Here is a 19,374-nt window from a genome sequence, read left to right on the forward strand (position 1 = left end):
GGGGGGTTGCCCCACTTGAGTACTATAAATTGGGGGAGCAGAAGTTGGGGGCCACATTCACTGTATCAACGAGGGAGGTTTGAGGCGGGTGAGGGAGCAGAGAAGGCACAGCAATGAAACTTGCCCCTGGGGGGCACAGCAATGAGAATCCAGGGTTCGCAAAGACTGCAGGCTGATGAAGCGGGGTGCAGTGAAAATATACCCCACTTCATGAAGTAGGGATGTGCTACACTACACTGTTGGTAAGTGACACCTGACACTTGTCTGTGCCCTGAGGGTCATCCGTCCCTAGGGAGGTGCGACTACAAGCTTGCCAACTCCCCTCTCCTGCTGCCACCACGGAATGCGGGATTGGCTCTTTGCAGGGGTGGGGGTGTTGCTTAATTAATTTACCCAAAGCTGCACAGCAGTGACATAACGTCGTCTCCGGCGGTGCATGGTTACTGGCATGGTTACTGGCCATGTCCTGCATCAGTACGAGCGTTTCATTCATTGCTGCAGATGGCTTGGGAGTCAGGGGGCTCCTTCCACTAAGGAAGCTGCGGCTTGAGTTTCTCCTCTGAATTGCGGAGGCCTTCTTGGTTGCTTTGCCTGCTCTCTGCCTTAGACCTCTCCCTGTCCTCCTGGTTAGCTTTGACCACTGCAGTGGCAGAAGCTGAGGCTTCTTCACTGGCTTTGGCCCGAGCATGAGTTCAATTCATACAAGTTCTGTAGGCTCACTTCATATAGTCTTCTTGACCTGCACCATTATTATTACTGGCCATGTACCTAACACCACATTCAGACTGGGGTATATACATGAGAGAACGTACACTATCGGTGGCGTGGGGGCCCAACGATTTAACAGGGGGTAGAAAATGTAGATATTATTTTCTAAGCGTTGTGCCCAGGAAAGATTCCAAAGGTACAATGCAACGAAGAGGGAGTAGCATGGCCTGACTCAGCCAGTCAGCTGAGTCGGGTCATCCATCTGGACCTGAGGAGGCCTCAACCATGCCTGGGGCCCCCACCTGAGGGGGCCCCCTTTGCAACCATGGCTGGGCGCCCCACCCCCTGTGTTCCTGCTGTGCGGGACATGGTCAGTAACTGGGAAGGGGGTGCAGGATGCCTCTCTCCACCGCTCTCCCTCACCCACCCACCTGGGGGCCCACTCCACCCCTCCCAAAACTTTGTGCCCAGCAAAGATGCCAAAGGTACAATGCAATGGAGAGTTGCACCCCACACCTCTCCCCCACCCTACCTGAGGGGGCCCCTTTGCAACCATGCTTGGGGGCCCCCACAGTTAGGGGGCCTCTCCCTAACTAAGCTTTGTGGGTGGGTGGGTTGGCTGGTTTTCTTCTTGCAAGAAAATACTGGCTGGTAGGGCTGTGCAACGCTTTGGTCTCTGATTTGATTTGGTGGAGATTTGACCCAATTCGGTGGCTGAATCTCTGAATCAGAATTGAATCAGGAGACCCTTTAATCTCTTCAAATCAAATCAGAATCCTCTGAATTGATTCAGAGAGATTTGGAAAGATTCAATAATTCTGACATAGACACAGCTTTAAATGCTTTTTCTACATAGCTCAAGGTACCAGGTGGCTCGTGAATGCTGAGATGGTGGGGCGGATGGAGCATCCCACAGGAGTGCAGGAGGGTCCCCAGCACACTCAGCAGCAAACCTGGAAGTGGACCAGAAGCAATTCTGGTCCACTTCTGGGTCTGCCAGGGAGCACATGGAGGGACCCCCCACGCCTTCCCAGCTTGGTGAGTGGTGCCTCCTGGGTCTGGGAGGTACCTGGGGTCCCCCACAACTGATCACCAAGCCAGGGGAGGCACGGGGGGGCCCCCACATGTTCGGCGACAGACCCAGAAGTACTTCCGGTCCACTTCCAGGTTCACCAAGAATGCAGGGGGCCCCCCCATGCTCCTGCGGGACGTTCCATCCACCCCAGCATCACAGCATTCACAAGCCATGCCTGATACCTCAAGGTATGTAGAAAAAACATTTAAAGCTGTGTCTATGGCCGAATCGCTGATTCTCCAAATCAGCATCGAATCTTCAGATTCGGCCAAATCAAAACAGGACAGTGATCCAAATCAACAAATCGAATAACTGTCCCCGATTTGGGCCAAATCCGAATCAAATACCGCCCATTTCGCACACCCCTACTGGCTGGCTGGCTGCATGCAGACTAGCACTGGCCAAGCACTTGACCTCCCTCAATGCGATAGCAGTCCACCCTGCAACTTTCCAGTAATGGCCATGGGGTCATCATTGACCAGCAGCGCCAGTAACCAAGCTGGCTGCCTGCCTGCCTGCCTCCCTCCATCCCTCCCTCTCGCCCTCCCACCATACAGCCCTCCATCTATCCATATCTATTACAGAAGAGACATGGGAGCATAATTGTGAATTGGTGTTTTATGCTATGTGTGTCTGCAGTGTAAATTGTATTGTGATTTCTCAAAGGAATTGATTGCAATTCAATTTATTGTGAAAAAAATAAAGATGAGGAAGAAAAAATTATGATTTGTACTTCCTCTGCTTGATTCCACGGACCTGGGAGGCAGGGGCGCTGGGGGCTTGCAGGCTGCCAGGGGAGGGGAGTGAGTGCGGTTGCTTCCCAGGCTGAACACAAACAGGGCCCATATTTCAGATTGAATGGCCTCTCCTCCAGGCATCTCTCAATAATATGTCTGGGAATAGCCATCTGATGCAAAATGTCTGGATAATCAGCCACATGCATATGGCTATGCATCCAGAGATAGAGTACCTCTGGATGCTCAAATACCAAAAATGCACTATATGTACAAAAAGGCAAGGTGAGCAGGAAAAAAGAGAATATGTCAAGGCCTAGGACAAGCAGGCCAGCTATTGCAATGCTTACAGAATGCTCTCTGCAGCATGAGCAGTTATTGCATGATCAAAGCGCCCATGAGGAATTGTCCAGACATGGTCAAATACCCCCTCTCCAACCTCCAGCCTCCACTCGGCTCCTGCTCCTTTTCTGGAGGTGCAAACCCAACTCCGACTATTTCCCCTGCAAACATCTGCATGCACACTTGAAATGACCAGGCTCTCTCCATGGGGGGAACAGGTTGAAGCAGGCAGGTGGTGGGGGGGCGGGGGTGCACTCTGCAAACCCTCTGAAAGGTTCTGCATGCAGCATGTTTTTGTAAAGAAAACTGCACATTGCAAAGAAAGCACTGGAAAAAAAAACTTTTTGCATTGCACCTCCCATAGCAGTACAACCTGCCTGCAAAGAAGCTGTTTTTGAGCTGCGACAGCAGGCGTTAACCCCAACCTCCCACCCCCCTCAGTGACCATATGCATTATAATGCACTTTAAAGACTTAATAAAGACTTGCTAAAGGCCTGAGTGTGGTTGTTAATGTCTTTTTCTTACAAGATATATCTGACTGGACTGCACTCTTCACCCTGGAAATCTTTGCAAGTGTTTTGAGTAATGTAATGCAATGACTAAACCGTCCCCCTCCCCCCAAAGCACAGCATCCCTGCCACTGTGGCAGGCATGGTCTCCAAAAACAAAACAAACTCAACCTTCCCAAAGGAAAAATGACACATTCATTATAGTAGAACAAAAAACTTTACGGAAATGAAAATGAATAACAAAAAAACTATGTACAAATTGACATTATATATAAAAATAAAACAAATACAAATTGTAACCCCCCCCGTGTCCAAACTCACTCTCACACACACACAGGGTCGGTGGGACATATTACCTAAATATAACCAGGGACGCTACATACCCTGGCTGCTAAATTTGACAGGCAGTATCTTGGACTTGCGGCTCCAGACTAAAATGTAATGCAAGTTCAGGTTGCAATATTGAAGGGAGTCATATAACCACTCCCTCCCTCCCTCCAAAGTTTCAAAATAATCGCAGAAAAATTACTGTTCCTCTGGTACTGTCATAGCTGTTGAGAGCCATGGCCACTGCACTGGTAGTCGACTGGGTGTGAAGGGGGTCACAGCAGGTGGAGGGTACCAGGAGAGGCGAGGCTGGAGGACAGGAGGGTACACGGGTGGTGGGGGTAGTTACATAGACAATAGGTGGCGGGGGAACAATTTTACGAGGGGGTAAAAAATGATATTTCTTTGCCCCATCATTTTTTAAAGTAATACAATGCAAACAGCCAGAGACCCCAAAATCCACACTTGGAGTGGCATAACACAAAAGTGACACAAGTTAACACATCTCTGAGTAGTGTTAGTCTAGGGTGCTAAATGGACTTTAAAGCAGCAGGAAATCCCAGGTTGTGCAAACACAAACATAGATGCATCGACATAAATGGGAAATTTTGTTTCATCTACACATGCCCATAGACCTTTAAAAATACGCAATCCAGGCTACTGAAAATGGTAGGGGAAAGTTACTATTATGGTTTTCTTTTTGTTTTTTTACATGAATGCGACTGAGCTATTGTATTGACATATATAATATAACCTATTTTATAATTAGACTTTTGATTTTGCACTCTATGAGAATTTATAGCACAGCTACCACAGTGGCTTTTATCTACAAAGAATGGCTTGAATAAAGTTAAGATAAAGATTTATTAGTCACAGCAATTCAGGTATGTTTATCATCACTTTTTATTTCTGTATTCATTTGCAAAAACATATTACCCTCTGCTGGATTTTATAGGAATTATACTACTATGTAGAATTACCAATAGAGCAAAACAGCAAACTGGTAAGGAGGCTGTAATAAGAAAACTCAAGCTTGTGTGGCATCTTCTATTCATCTGGCTCACTATAAAATAAATCATTTTTATTAGTAATCTATGCTTCCTGTTGCATATTTAAGCTGCACTATTGTTTTATTTGATATCTGAACTGTATATAATTATTTCAAAATTTTCTATTCCTCAAGTACTTAAGTATCAGGTTGTAATGTTATTTTGTCACATACAGAATATTATGTATAGTTGGAATGATTAAATTCTAGGTTGCTCGGGGTGGTAAGTGGTTAATGGGCATGTCTACAGGTGGTGCTGCGTTGCTGTAGTGACGCACTATGGTGACGTAGCATTCATGGGTGTCTACATGTGAACAGCAGCTACTTTGCTGTAGCAGTGCACTCCCACATTACAGGGTGCCTCTATGGCAAAGTAGCAGCTAAAAATAACTCTGCATTGTGCGTACGGCACAGTATGGATGGTACTGCGTCATGCTTTAGTTCTGCCACAAGGAAGGACTAAAGCACAGTGCAGTAACAACATCACCAAAGGGCAACATATAGATGAGCCCAATATGTCTTACTACCACTCTAGAGACATGAGCTCAGGCCATGCTTTGAACATGTGCTGGAGGCTGCTCCAGCCAACCCATTCCCAATGGGTACCTGGTCATTCCCACTGAGGAATCAACTAGTGGACAGATGAAGTACAAGCCACATCATACCCTTGTGTAATACTGGCTACAGAAATTGTCTTAATGTTGCTTGGGCAGGCCTCTCACTTGAATAATGTCTAATCAAGAGAATCTGAATGTACGTGCATAATGAAGGCCCCTGACAAATGTTAAAGTAAAGGCATGATAGGATCCAAATAATTGCAGTTCATGCCATGCCACGTGTGCATGGCAGGAGGTACAATTGCGGAATCTCACATCAGATCCCATTGCACCCTATTACTGGTGCAGAGGGAGCCTCATCCTGGGCTCCCCTTGCACCAGCAAGTAGCAAGCTTGGCTTCCCTCCCCAGGAGTGCATGGTGCGCTCACCTACTGAGAAGCCCCAATTCCCCAGCTGGAGTAGGTGGGGCCCAGGATCAGGCTCCCCATGCCCCAGCAATATGGCATACAAAACGTGTAATACGTTTGTGGCTGGTTTTTATCACACTTTTAAGTGACCTTGTGGCCAGCGCCCAGCCTGTCAAGACTCCTGTGTGCTCCCGAGGCTGGGAGGCCCCTTAGTTGACTGAGGCTGCCAACTGGGGAGTGCACCATGTCATGTGTTCATTTGAAGATGTGATAAGAACCAGCCATGAACTTATTGCACATATTTTGTGTAATAATTTTGTGGCTTATTCCTCATTTTATCATCACATGAATTGATTGAATGTGCCACCAGGTCACTACTTAGGACACGATTAATCAGTTAATCATGTCTTAAATGTAACATCTGGCAGGGGCCTAACTGATCATATTTTAAAATTTGAAACTTTCCCTTTCATTAACAAAAGTATATTGGTGTGATAAATTACCTAAATATCATTTGAGCTTTTCAGACAGAAAGAAAGAGAAATTCTGAAAATGTTCTTTCATAATTTTCAGAGACAACAAACCAGAAAAAATGCAAGAAAAACAAACAAACAAAAAACCCAAATCATACAAGATCTTATGAAATAATATGGCAAATACAAAGCAGTGGGATTTACAGGACAGTGGAAGAGATACTTGGTTCCAGGCCAAAACAACAATGCAGGCATCTTTAAAAAATAGAAATTCATACTTAATTCTTGCCCCTGTGCTATATCTATTCTGCTATTAGGACAGTTTTGATGAGGTTTTTTTTTTCCAGATTCTAAGAAATAGGAACTGAACTGCCAGTAAGTTAAAACCAAGCCAAATCCTTAGGTCACTTTTTCTGGTCTGTGAGCATCAAGGTTTAATTTATGAAAACCTTCTAAATGAAGCAATACTATCCAAAGAGTTTACATTTTACACTACTTGGCTAGGGAGATCCTTGATGCAAAAGGCTGGAGAGAGGGAAATCAGGCAATAATTTTTTAGGCAGTGCAATACTTCTTTATTATGGTCCTGTGGTCTATGCATTGGGCTCTTAGGGCTCCTATACATATGCAGGGAGGCTGTACCGACACACTGTAATGAATTGAGTCTGCTCTAATGCACTATAATTGAGTTTGCTGGAGTGTGGCAATTACCGTGTTCCAACAGACTTCAGCATCATGTGCATCAGTGTCCCCATGCTGAAAAATGGTGGTGAGGCACTTGAAATTAAAGCTTATTTGATGTGCTTTAGTTCAAAGCACCCCATTGCCATTTTTCAGCATGTGGATATTGATACATGTGACACTCTGGACACTTTTAATTAGCGTGGCTCTCAGAGCTGCACTAATACATAGTTCATAGTTTCATAGTTCTTAGGGTCGGAAGGGAACTAAACAGATCATCAGGTCCGACCCCCTGCCCTGGGCAGGAACGAATGCCGGGGTCATAACACCCCAGCCAAATATCTGTTCAGCCTCCTCTAGAAGACCCCCAAGGTAGGAGAGAGCACCACCTCCCTTGGGAGTCCATTCCAGAGCCTGGCAGCCCTAACTGTAGAGTAGTGTCTCCTGATGTCCAGCCTGAACCTTCTCTCTCTAATTAAAGTGACTCCACCCCTTCCCCACCTCCCAGAACACATGTATAAGCACACTTAAGTGCTATGTTAATTCAGAACAAGCAAACCTGGAACAAAAAGGTGGTCCCTGCCTCAAAGAACTTACAATCTAAGTACAGGACAAAAGACAACAAATGGATACAGAACAGTGTAGGAGGGCAATTCAACAATAAGACAATGTGGTGAACACGCTCATCTACCAAGGGTTTTGTAGATTTTGTGCCAAAGGAGGGGATTACACTCTGACCCCCAGCCTCTTTGAAAAAGAAAACATGCCCCTCTCCAGTGAGCCATAGCACTCCTGCCTTGGAGAGCTCCTTTTTGGTCAACTCGTGCAAAGCCAGGAAGAGCAGTCTCAAAGCCAGCGGCTTTCCCCTTGTAAAGCCATGCCAGGGCTGGCTTGGGGGGATCCAGCAGGACAGGAAGGCTTTTTCTGAGGGAATCCCAAAACAGAGCTTCCCCTTAAGAGCAGTGTGATCTGTGACAATAGCTCTCTACAAACCAAAAGGGGCACAACCAATTAAAAAAAAAAAATCAGTGTGACTTGCTTTTTCTGCTCTAAGCCCCAAGTTTGGTTTAAAAACCTTGTCAGCCAACAAGTTTGATGATATTGTCTATTTTCTCAATGTAAATGAACTTTGGGAGGTTGAAATATTTTATGAGAATATAAGAAAAATAAATATATGCCAAATACATGCTAAAAATTCATCTCTGCCACTTAACCAGCTCCAAGCATGTGGTACAACACCCTCTTTAGCCAAAAACTAAGTTAAAGAGAAACTAATGTCTCTCCTTATGACAACCTCATATACTTACAGCATTTGAGAGCTTTCCACAGAAATTTCTAGCTATGAACAATACATTCAAGGCCAAGTTCTGATACGTTACATTGATGGAACACCATTTATCTCTGTCTTTAAGGACAATGAAAGATAGTTGTTATTCTAACTGCAAATAGAAAAGCATGACCAGTTATATCAGGGGTGGGCAATTATTGTGGCTATAGGTCCTCTTAATGAGTTTTGGTGACCTTTCAAGGGCCACATGCATTCTCTGTCTCTCTCTCTCTCTGTCTCTGGTTTCTTTTCACTCTGTCTCTCTCCTCCCTTTGCCTCTGCCTCCATCTCTCTTCCCCTCTTCTCTCAATCTCCCCCTCCCTCTCTCCAGAACCTGGCCAGAGATGCAATTCACCAGGAGCCCCAACACTTAGTTGTGGACTCACCCAGATGGGGACTTCCACAGCAGCAGGCAGACAACAGTGTCAACTGTGGGTGCAGCCAGCAGATACTAGAGCCCTGACATGGAACTTGCCAGCAATGTCCATAGCTGATGTCGCCACCACCTGCACAGCAGAAGTATCTGCCTGGGCTCACAGCTAACACTGCTGGCAGATTCTTCATCAGGGCTCATGAACCTGCCAGCAGCATCTATAGCTGAAACCACCAGCCACCTGATGTGGCAGAAGCCCTGACCCAGGTCCACAGCTGATGCTGCTGTGTCAAAAGCAGATGCTGCTGGGTGAAAGCAATCCTGCCACCCTGGCACCACATGGCCAGAGCCATCAGCCTCCCATGGGTCAAATCTAATGAGTTGGTAGCTGCCCACCCACGGACCAGATAGAATCTGTTGCTGGGCCGGATCTTGCCTGTAAGCCATATTTTGCTGACTCCTGAGCTATATAAATAATGAGTACCAATTTACACCCTCGTAAGCCCATAATTTCAGGAGAATTCACTTAATTTCTTTACTAGCCAAGTAACTTCTTAAGTTACTTGGCTAGTAAACTGGCTAAGTTTTTGTGTTATGTGGCATGTCAATCCTGAACAAAGCAAATAGCTGTCTACTAAGGAAATTCTAAGACAGTAGTAGGCAACCTTTTTAGGCTGTGGGCTGGAGTTGTAGGCTACAAAGAGCCAACTCTTAAAATTCTAGTTTATTAGATGGATGTGCAGTGATTCAATAAGGTCAAGATTGTACTCTGGTGCTGCTCACTTCAACACACACACACACACACACACACACACACACACACACACAGAGTACCAGTTTTAGGTATACCTATCCTGAGTCATTAGAGTGTGCTGACAATGGCCATTCAAGGGTTTTTCCAAGGCGGTGTTGTCTCCAGAAGGAGGTTGCCAGCTGGTCCTCCTCGCTGGACAGGTAGGGTGCTGCTCAAATTGGAGATGAAGAGGGCACCACCGAGGGTCATTCTTCCCTGCCTTTTCTTCTTTGGCAGACTTCTGTGCTCCCCCTAGTTTTCAGATCTGCCCAATCCAAGGGTTTCTGACTCTCATGCGATGTCCCCCTGGATGGCTGCTGGGTGACAGCTGTCAGCTCTGGGGTCATGTCCACTAGTACACATGGTTCAGGACTCCGTTGGTGAATTTTGATTAATTTAACTGGTGGTATTGTCTGGTTTCTGAAAACGGTTGATCAGGAAGAATTCAGTCTTAAGAGTCAGTCTCTGGCATTGATTAACTCAAATCAGGTACATTGTTGTATGTACAATGAAGTTTCATGGAGTTCCCAGCTCTGTATTGATACTTTCCTCTTGTTAGTTTGCAGCCTCTAGGTTTTAATCCTTGCTCATTAACTCATAACTGTAGTTAACTACTGCCCTTATGCACTCAATCACTCATTCCCATTCATTCAGAGATCAGCCCGGTACAGAGAGATTGCAGTTCAATTCCTGCCCTTCCCGGTATTGTTACATACATGATACAACTTACTTCTAAAAATAAAATACATTCGTTACAAGGTTAAAATAATAAAATATAGAATATAAAAGGTGAAATGCCATGGCACATTCAATAAATAGAATACAAAATACAATGAGGGGAAATACAGATGCACAATACCATGCTATATCTAAAAGCCCTTATCACATGTAATTTATAAAACACTATTCCCCCAGCCCCAAATAAAGGGAGCAAGTGGAATTAGGAGGTGATACTGATGTCTGCTCCCCGCCAGTCATTCTGTACTGCCTTTGATGATTGGAGGCTTTCACTGCTGACACATTCATGCTTAAACTCTGGATGGATTTGAAAATTGCCAAAAGGGCCTCCCCAGAAACCTGTGAAAGAGTGGACTAAGGGGGAGGGGGGGTGTTGTTTGTTTTTCGAGTTGTATTTTCTTTCACTAATTGCTTTTATTTCCCTGCCCACTTTCTAAGCTTGGGATTCCTCTTCCAGTGAAAGGAGAAATAGAAATGCTCTTGGCCACCCCTTTTAAAGGTGCAAGGCAGCAAAGAAGTTTCAGAGGAATGCAAGGTGGGTTAGTGGCAAGCAATGCCCATGTTCCATCCATCTCTGACCACCCTCCCCTTACCCCTGTGCTCCCCAACCCCACTCCTCTGAAATGAAAGATAGAGATAAGAAACATGCCTCTTATAAGGCTACTATTCATGACTGTGAAAAGAAATGGAAGAGGTTTTAATTCTGGGAACTTTGTCAGGTGTCTGCCAACCTGAGAAGCTCTTTACACAGGCTTTCTTTCTTATCTGTTGCCTCTTTGCCTCCTAACTTCTTCTCCCTGATGCCCCCAGCTCTTTCCTTTGCCTACTAGGATATGAAATAGCCCATAAAGCAATCCCTTCTTTATACTGCATGGCTGTCAAGCTTCCCCACACCCCCATCTTCAGCTTTGTCAGAACTCTCTCAGGAACTGGGTCCACATTGAGCAACTTCTGCATTCCTTTCCAGTTGGCCCTGTCCCTGCAGTTCCTTTCTCTCACAGCTTGTGAAAGGAGAGAACAGAGAAAATACATAACTCTTATATGCACCCAGTCCTGCTGATGGCACAGTAACTAGAAGGAGAATGTAGCCACATGCTGCATAAGGGCATGTGATAGGGGTTTGTGGGAGGTTGTGATCTGTCCAGCCCATCAGATGTATCCTTCCCACACTACCCATTCTCATCCCTATTATTTGCAAGGAGAGAATAAAAACTCACAGGAAATGCTCCCCAATATCACCACCTTTATTACATGCACATAACCTTTGAGCTATGCCCACTTACTGCTGCATGGTACTGCAGACACCAGCAGAAATTAAAGAAATTAAAGCAGTGCAAGCCAGCATGGTTTTATTTAGCATATGCAGTTTCAGCATATTCTTACAGCCATTTTAAGGCAATGTCATCACCAGTGGAAAGAGCTTGAAGGCCACCAGGTAGCATAGTAAATGGACATGAGTCAACAATGTGGGACATGGTTTGAACTTGTCCAGAAGGGCATTTGTTGTCATTGCAAAGGCCCCAGTGGTATAGGTTTGAGGCACAGTGACTCTGTCCAGTTCCAAAAGAGGTGAAAAGTGCCCATTAATGAAGTGGCCAGTTAAATCCTGATTGACTGACTACATGGTCAGAGATGATGTGATGAGATTGGTGCTTGTGCTGCCCATCATGCCTTCAAGTAAGTAAGGAAAAGTCGGAGAGTTTTGAAAGGGTGGACCATAAACCACCATGAGCATTCAGGGGCACCTTTTGAACAACTTTTTCTCCCTGATTCAATACCAAAAGCTTTTCCCCACGAGAGCCAGAAGCAAAAACATGGGTTTAAAGAAGAAAGTCTCCATAGCCATGAGACCTGTCTCCCCTCACCAACACATCACTTAGTGCTCCGTGGAAATTGCCACTGGATCACCGAAGAAAAAAAATCAACTGAAAAGCACAGTCTCAGTTTCTCAGCATCAGAAGTTTTGCCTCAGAGGAGGCATCCATGGTGGCAACAGATGGAGGGCACGACAACTTGCCCACTGTACATCTGCATCACAGGGGCAGCCCCACTTCACTGGATGCACTCTTAAGCAATCTGTTTCTATATGTCATGCTCTCCCACTAGTCACCAAGATTCATCTCTACAGGTTTTTCTGGAGATAACCTGGACTGGATGTATTCAGGTCAGCAGGCATGGATGAGCTGCATCTGAAAGTACTGAAGGAATTAGCCACTGTCATAGCAGAACTACTTGCACAGCTGTCTGAGTGCTCATGGCACTCGGGTCCGGTCCTTGAAGACTGGAAAAGGGCCAATGTGGTCCCTATTTTCAAGAAGAGGAGGAAGAAGTATCCAAGTAATTATAGGCCAGTCAGTCTCACCTCCATCCTTGGAAAGGTCTTTGAAAAGATTATGAAGGATCATATTTGTGGGAGTCCAGCAGGAAAAATAATGCAGCAGGGAAACCAGCATGGATTCATAGCAGGTAGATCATGCCTGACCAATCTGGTTTCATTTTATGACAGGGTCACAAAATGCTTAGACGCAGGAGTAGAGGTGGATGTCATTTTCTTGGATTTTAGCAAGGTCTTCAATGCAGTATCTCATCCTATTCTCATAAATAAATTAAGAGGTTGTGACATAGATGTTTACACAGTCCTGTGGGTGGCAAATTGACTTAGCAGTCACACCCAGAGGGTGGTAGTAGTCGATACCAGTGGGTATCGACCTGGAAGGATGTGGGTAGTGGGGTTCTGCAGGGTTTGGTCCTTGGACCGGTACTCTTCAATATCTTCATTAATGACTTGGATGCGGGTGTGAAGTGTACTCTGTTCAAGTTTGCAGATGATACTAAATTGTGTGGTGAAGTGCACACACCAGAGGGTAGAGAACAATTGCAGGCAGACCTGGACAGGTTAGAAAAGTGGGCATAACACAATAGGATGCAGTACAACAAGGACAAGTGTAGAGTGCTGCACCTAGGATGCAAAAATATCCAGCACACCAACTGGCTGGGAAGTGACCATCTCAGCAGCACAGAAGCGGAAGGGGATCTCGGAGTCATAGTGGACTCCAAGACGAACATGAGTTGTCAGTGTGACGAAATCATCAGCAAAGCTAACTTTCCTGTCTGTTTTGTTCAGACACTAATTGGCCAACTATCAAGGAAAAATGCTTTGAAGCTATACAATTAAACAGTATAAGAACTACGTAGATTTGCCAGCAAGGTGTCTGCAGTCCAGGGAAGACCAAGAAACCGTCCTGCCATCCGCTGTACAAGAACTGCTTCTTGCCTGCATTGGGTAAAGATTTCTTTGCAGCTAAGTTAATACAAGGACTAATAGCTAATTTTATATTGGGAAAGAATCTTTTTCTGTCATTTAGTTTTGTAGCTTGTTGGTAGTTATTAAAGCAAGCCTTTCTGCTATTCATCAGCTGAGTGTTGTGTCAATTCAGGGCGTCCCTATGTCACAGTCAGGGCAGGAGGCTTGATAACTATCCAACTGGGGTCATATGAGCTTAACTTAGTGGGGGTCATATAAGCCCAGTATTCATTCCTGCCCAGGCCAGGGGGTCGGACTTGATGATCTGTTGAGGTCCCTTCCAACCCTAGCATCTATGAATCTATTGTGCAGCAGCTGTGGAGACATGTCTGACAAGCAATGTTGTTCCCCTGTATTTGAACCACCAATGAACAGCTGTCATTGTAGCAACAACAGATTGTATCAGGTTTGATAGGCCAATTGACATCCACCATGGCTGGCCTCCACCAAAGGCCTTGCAGAATGGCTGGATTCATAAATGGATCTATAAGAACCCTCCATTGCATCCTCCCACACTTAGCCCAACACATGATTGGATAAGGAAATTACTATAGATCCATGTGTGCCTTATTTCACATCGAACCCTCAGAACTAAACAGCACTCCCCGCTGCAGGGAGGGATACATGAGATGCAGGAGGCTGCTGGAGCACAGTAATTGCCACACTCCAGCAGACTCGATGAATTGAATCTGATCCAATGTGTTGGAATTCCAGCGTATTGGCGCAGCCCCTACACTCTGTGCCTCATGGCTAAAGCCAAGAGTCCTCTTTGCCTAAATAAGAAAAAACACAAACCCATTCAGTTCCAACTCCATCCATGGGCTTTTTTAAGGACAGGTTAGAAAGCCACTTGACAGACGATTTAGTCAGAGATGAACCTGCCTTGAGGAGGGGGTTGCACTACATGACCGCAGGAAGACCCTCCCAGCTCTACTTTTCTATTATTCTAATAACCAACACATTATTCCATCCTGCCTTTCCCCCATCCTGCCTTTTTGTTTGATTGTGCAAAAAATTAACCCTCGTTAAATCAGGTTGTAAACAAAGGTATTAAATTAGAGCACTTTAGGGAACTTCTATATATTTCCCTGTGAGGGTTAAGTGTCATGCCCCTGGTCTGCCACAGGGAGGAGGCAGAGTTCAAGGAGACTCAGCTGGAAGGGGGTTGGGGTGGAGTCTCTACTACCAACAACAACACTCCTTGCCTTACAGATTCCAGAATTTAAAAGTTTAGGAAGTCCTAATTTGGAGGTTGCAGCCATTCTATCATGCTTTAATACCCACTGATGGCTCTATCCTGCATAAATTTATCTAATCCTCTTTTGAAACTGGCTAGATTGTCAGCCTCTGCCATGTTTTGTGAAAATGAGTTCCACTTGTTAATTGGGGAGATAAAGGGTGCAGCTCCTTGTAAATAATCTTGTAATTATTGTAAGTACTGTTGTTGTCTGTTATCAATAATACAGTCCTGTGGTTTCCAGTTTAATTGAAGAGTCTGCTCATTTGTTTTTGCTGCAGGGTAGTGCTGGGCTGCAAGCACTGGGCTGCAAGCGAACATACTGCTTAGAGTCACCTGCTACCTTAAATCCTTTCCCTGGGCTGCATTCTGAGAGAAGTAATGTCCCTATATGCTTACTTAAGAGTCCAGCACTTAACACCTGGGCAAGCCCATGCACCTGCACTCTGGCATGCAGCAAATTGCCCCTGGTGAGGTAGGGGAGACTAGGGCCAGCACCTGGGCTCATTCCAGCAGCCATACCTGGGGTCCTGGGGGCTTCCCAGGGCTCTAGCGGGGTCAATCAGAGATGAACAGTCACAGGCACCTCATGCATTTGTGGTGCCTCAAAAGGCTATGAGGCATTGCAACCTACCTTCCTTGAGGACATGGCAAAAGGGATAATGGTGCATTGCAACAACATGCTGCATTAATGGGGCTTTTCTATAGCAAATTAGATAGGGATTGCACATACATTAAAATTAATAAGTCACAAAAGCCTAGAATTCAAACTTTCATTTTGTCCTTAGATGTCCTTTATCATTTGGCCACAGAACAGAAGAAAGAAACAATACTGCATTTTGAATTAATGTAAATGATGATCGAGAAATAAACACCATTATTTTGAATCTCTTCTATTTATTCTTTTCCAATTCCTCACATTTCTTCTCTTCCTCCTGTATGCCTGCCAGCTTCCCAGCTGCTTTGATACTCTGCTCTCTTTCCTGTCTGCTATTAGAGATTGTAATGATGTGCTGAGCTGGCTAAGTCAGCCAGTTTCTCTTTCATCCTGCTAAACTCATGGCTTGCAGACAAGAGAAGGAGAGTGGGGAGGGAAACAGAAGAGATTACAAAGTGAAAGGAAGATCCTAGTGGGGAATCTTAGAGAACCTATTTCTTTAATCTTATTTGCCCAAAAAAGATCACTTACATCATCCACCAACATCAATAACTTGCGTCACCCAATCTATTCTTGAGTGTCCTTTTATTAAAAGGGATACTGGATCAGCTGGCCCCCGGCCATGTCTGATAGCACCCTGTGGGGCAACTTCCCATGTCCTTGCTTCCCCTAGGGGGCCTGGCATTGCCCAACTGTGGGTCTCAGGGCCTGAAGGTATGTCAGTGTTCTGTAGCTTGGCACCTCAGCGGGGTCGCTTTCTTGGCACAATCTGTTGTTGTGTCCTGGGCCACCTCCATCCCACCCTGCGTGTAGCTGTGGACCATGTCTGGCATGGGTATGGCCTTGGCAGGTTGAGCCCCTGGCTCCATAGGTGACTGTTCTTTCGCTGGAGCCTGGGCCCTTTCTTTCCTCCACAGTCTGTGGGGGCCATGTCTGGTTCATGTGGACTCTGTGCCTTTAAGAAATTAATGCTCAGACGTGGCAGGAAAACCCCTGCAACAATTGGAGATGCCATGCTGGCCAGCGGTCCATTGGCTTGTGGCTCTGCCGGCCTATGCTGTCCATGTGGAAGGATTCCAGAGGCACCACAGATGCTCCCTCCTTCCTGCTTTCCCCTGTGCATGGCGACCCAACTCCTCTTATCCCGGGCGACTTGAGGAGCTGGACCAATCCGTGGTCCCACTTCCAGGGGCAGGACACTGGAGTGGCAACATGCAGACTGGCCATCTAGAGTCACAGACCTGCCACATGCTTATTCAGAAATCAAAACATCATTCACTAAAAGAACATGTAAACATTCTTTCAGTTAACTACTTTTGGCTCCTATCTTTTTACAATGATTTGTGCAATGGATTTTTGCCACTCTTAAACAGTCACAGAAAGAGGAAATCTTACCAGTACTCATGGGATTTTAAAAGGAGTATTCCTTCCAGAAAAGCAAAGCTATTTGTAAAGCTGTTTTTGACTTTGGCCCCTGGCCAAAGTCTCTTTCCCCTGTGTGTTAAAATAATGGCCCAATTTGGATCTGAGGAATTTTATGTCTGGTCCCAAGCATTATACCTCCTGTTGTGCCTGACATGCATAGCAATTGTGCCTCATATGCGTAACTGGTTGGGATAGGTCATAATATTCCTCCCAACTGCACTACTGCTGAGCAGCACTCCAGCCACATCCTCTGGATCAGGCAGGTGGCAGCCCTGTCCCAGACACCAGGGATGTCCCAGGCCTGATCCTGGTGCTCAGCTGAGTGGTGGAATTGGGTATGGGGCAGCCCAGGGTCTGGTTCCAAACTTGGGGCTGATGCTGCCAATCATCTAATTGTCAGCATGACCTCCAGGACAGTCTTGGGTTTGGTTTGAGACCCAGAGCTGTTAGGGGCCAGCACCAACAACAGGCATTTTAAAGTTCCAGATCTCGGCAGCCCTCCCAAGAAGGGTTACAGGACAAGACCCCTACTGGGTCCCAGTAAAACCACATCCCAGTGCTGACAATCAGCAATTGTCAGCATTGGGACAGAGGCAACCCTTAGCCAGGTTCCAGAGCGGGGGTTGCCCAAGTCACAATGTGGACAAATCATCTGATTGTTAGCATTGGAATGATGGGATATATATAATTTATGCTGCTATGCAAACCAGCCACAAAGATGTTCCACATATTTTGAAGAATACCTTTATGGCTGGTTGGCCATTTTATGTCACCATGAATTCAATGAACTTGCTTAACATGTTTACTACACCATAAATGGCATGTGCATCAGATATTCAGGTTGTAGCCGTATTGGTCTAGAGGCAAAAGGAATCAGAACTCATGGTAGAGGTGATATCTTTTATTAGATCAACTAGATTTTTGGAAAAAAAAAAATTGCAAGCTTTCAGGACATAGGAGAAAAGATTGTAAAAGTTCTCTTGTACCATTGTCACTTTGGGACAACCATTAATCAACCTGGTTCTCATGGAGTTTTCCTGCAGTTTTCATTTCAGCCCAGAAGTGTGGGGTGCAAGCATGCTGTCTGCAGCTGCAGTCATTGCCCATGCACATACAGCCTCTGCATGAGAGCAAAGATTCTCATTCCATTATTCCCCAAGAAGCACTGATGGACCCCTTGTACTGAGGAAGGACACATGCTCTCAAGCAGCTTCCCCTTGTGCGGCACAGCCTATTGATTTATATTGTGTAGTTAGTAGTGTTTCACATTGCATTTGGTGTTTTTCCCAGTTTTCTGTATTAAATTTGTTTTTTTTATTACACTGCTTGCAAAGGGGGGGGGGCGGTGTTGTTTATGCTGGACACCCTAGTAATTAATATAGTGTTTCCAAATATCTGGCTGGGGGCTCAAGCCATGGGTACAATTTATGAGGGACCCTGAAATGTGAACCTGGCCCTCATGCTGCTGCTCTGTAACCCTTCTTCTGGGCACTCTAGTAACACAGCAAAGCGAGATGTTGAAATCCCCCATATAATTTCTATTTTCACAACATCCTTGGAAACGTGCTGTGAGCAGTGTTTCTTTATCTAGTGCATATTTTGCGAACAGCAACACCTTTAAGAACTATGCTTCTTGTCATTAGATCAGTGGTTCACAATGGCCTGAGAGAAAGACTTACACTCTCACATACTAACACCTGATCACCTGATGATGGACTACCATGTTCTGTGGGGCATGCTGAAAGAGATAGGGACACAGGTGGTATTCTCTTCTGTCCTACCAGTGAGCGGACATGGAAGACGACACGAGACCTGCATCAGAGAGGTCAACTTGCGGCTTCGGGAATGGTGTCTTGAGGCGGGCTTCGGCTTCCTAGACAATGACCCACACATCAGGACAAGAGACATGCTTGGGTGGAATGGGCTTCACCTTTCCCCCAAAGGTAAGCGTGTGTTCTCTTCTAGGTTGGCTGATCTCCTCCAGAGGGCTTTAAACTAGGCTCATCAGGGGAAGGGGAAAATGAGGGCGGAGGAAACCTTGGACCACTAAACCAAGCGTCACACACAAGAACAGACCTGCCTAGACCAACGACGAGCGGAACAAACACCCAGGTAAGCAACAGAGGCCTGAGTAGTTCTGAGATTAGGGGGCCAGTGCATGCATCTTCAGGAGGCCTCAAATGCCTCTACGCTAATCCTCGTGGTTTGGGGAACAAGCAGGAGGAACTCACCCTCCTGCTAGCTAACACCAACCCAGACATAGCGGGGCTCACCGAAACATGGTGGGACCCAATGCACAACTGGGCAGTGAATATCAAGGGCTATAGGATGTACAGGAGGGATAGGAGAGGTGGGGGTGTGGTACTTTACATCAAGGAGAAATACATATCCTCAATGAGTGGCACTGGGTCAGAGGAGTGGCACATTGAAGTGCTCTGGGTTAGAATACAAGGAAGTCGAGGGGAAAGGGACTTAATGGTGGGTTTCTACTACAGACCACCCAACCAAGGGGAAGAGCTAGACCGGGAATTCTTAAGTCAACTCACGGAGGTACTTAGGTCAAAGGATGTGGTCATCATGGGTGACCTGAACTTTCCAGACATCTGCTGGGAAGAGTAGTCAGCCAGGACTGACCATTCATGTAGGTTCCTAGCTG

This window comes from Alligator sinensis, unplaced genomic scaffold (assembly GCF_000455745.1).
Source record: "Alligator sinensis unplaced genomic scaffold, ASM45574v1 scaffold529_1, whole genome shotgun sequence".
Lineage (NCBI taxonomy): Eukaryota > Metazoa > Chordata > Crocodylia > Alligatoridae > Alligator > Alligator sinensis.